Below are 2,363 nucleotides of genomic sequence, written 5' to 3'. Positions count from 1 at the left end.
ATTAACAAACAATAGGGTAATATTAGAACCACGTAATGTGGGGGAAAGAAGTAAGTCCTAAACACTTTATATGAAGGCTTGTAAGTCCGTATGGCAAGTAAGTTTATGGTTCAACCTTTATTGTTTGAAAAAGTTTTCAAAAAGTTTTTAAAAAGAAAGCTTAAAATGTTTTGATCAATCATTAGGGGGTCGGAGTCAATTCGGGGGATTTTGGTAAACACAAACTATGCCCGAGGTACGATGGAGTCTATAATCTGTCAGATTAATTGGGGACCAAATAAGTATTGTGCTTAATATATAACTTAACGTATCACAGTGACATGAAAATACTTGTTATGTTTAAAGTGGACAAAATATATCTACAATCGACATTGGGTTCTTGGCATAATACTATTGAAATAGAAGTGCGATCTAGGACGTTAACAGATAATGTGATCTTTCTCATTAAAAATAATAAACCTTTATTTTTTTATAATTATCATATTAATATGATATTAATTTCATCTTTACTTAACTTTGATTTTATTTTGTGTTTGTTTTATTTATTTAGTTTTTAACTTAAACTCTTAAGTATATTTTAATTATATTTTATTTTATTTTTAATTTTATTTTTTTAAAAGTTCGAAAGGTCAAAACTGAATTTCAATTCGATTACTTTATTATACTTTATTCATTTACTACTACGTTTTGGAATTGAAAAATTCGAAAGGTCATGGTGATGCATGAATAGTCGATTTTCAATTTGTTTTCTATATTCATATATATTTATTTGATTTTATGGTTTGAATTGGGAATACCAAGTGTCATGGTGGTACATAAACGCACAATTTTCAATTCAATTTCATTACTTACATTAAGTTTTATATATTTTTGAGATTTTTGTAGAAATAAGCATTTCGATTTCAATTTCAATTTCAAATTTTAATCCATATGATTCATTTCTTTAATTATTTTTCTCTAAGATTTATATGGACTTAATTTTGATGTTTCTTTTGGTTGTTAATACGAAATTTCATACTTACGTCCCATGTCACGCGAGTCGTCCACGTATCGCAACATATCGTCTTGTTACTCTCGACGTCGCCCTCGAAACTCAACTCGCAAAATGACAATTCATATTATCGCACTATTGGCCACCGTGATCCCAACCATTACCCAAAATTCCTCAAAACATGTATTAACCATGATAGGAGATCCAATAACTATGCTCGAACTGATCCCAAAACCTAGCACAACTCTTAGAAACTTAAACCAAGCCTAACCTCGCATAGAAACACATCCTTTGTGTAGTATGTGTAAGTATCCCATCACTTTAGCTCTCTGCAGCGTCGATATACTTCAATTTGTGGTAGATTCAATTACCACTTATTTCTCAAACCTACCCAAACTCAACGCCACCCATCCATCTACAAGACCTGTACCTAACCATTTGTCTCAATCATATGCTTGACCATATGCTTTGAGCATGCCGTCATATTGGTGACCCGAGCACACCCGCCATACTTTGAAAGGCCTAATTTGTTTCCGCCTTGAAAGATGTAACATCCCACATCGGTTGGGAAGGAGAACTAAGCCTTCTTTATAAGGAGGTGGATACCTTCCCCATCATAACGCGTTTTGGGCGCTTAATGGTGGTGGATGAGAGGAGAATTCTATAGTTAAGCGGGCTCAGGTGGGAGTAGTATGAGGATGGGTGACCACCTAGGCAACCAAAAGCAAATCCGTGAGGCGATGGTGGTACGTCCCAGCCAAAGAAGACAATATTATGGTACGGTGGTAGCTGGCCTGTTACAGATGGTATCAGAGCAGGGGCGGACCGGTGGTTCTAGGTCCCACGAGGACGCTCGACCCCTAAGGGGGTGGATTGTGACATCCCACACCGGTTGGGAAGGAGAACTAAGCCTTCTTTATAAGGAGGTGGATACCTTCCCTATCATAACGCGTTTTAGGCGCTTAATGGTAATGGATGAGAGGAGATTTCCACAGTTAAGCGTGCTCTGGTGGGAGTAGTATAAGGATGGGTGACCACCTGAGCAACCAAAAGCAAATCCTTGAGGCGATGGTGGTACGTCCCGGCCAAAACGGCCAATATTATGGTGTGGTGGTAGTTGGGCTGTTAAACAAGACTTAACCCAGATATCGTCTATTCTATTCGATATTTTTGGTTGTAATACTTAGATTTTTACAAATCCATCAAACTCGTCAATATTTTCTTTTACATATTTCTTTTACTAACACAAATCCGTGGTAACTATGAATATTTAATTTTCAATCAAATAAATTTTCTCTAAAAATGAATTTAAACCAATCCAAATGATTCATTATATCTATTATTATTATTATTATTATTATTATTATTATTA

The sequence above is a fragment of the Bidens hawaiensis genome, unplaced genomic scaffold (genome assembly GCF_021521415.1).
Source record: "Bidens hawaiensis isolate Kalapana, Puna unplaced genomic scaffold, B.hawaiensis_p1.1 tig00028843_1, whole genome shotgun sequence".
In the NCBI taxonomy this organism is placed as follows: domain Eukaryota; kingdom Viridiplantae; phylum Streptophyta; class Magnoliopsida; order Asterales; family Asteraceae; genus Bidens; species Bidens hawaiensis.
Note: the sequence above shows the minus strand (reverse complement) of the source record.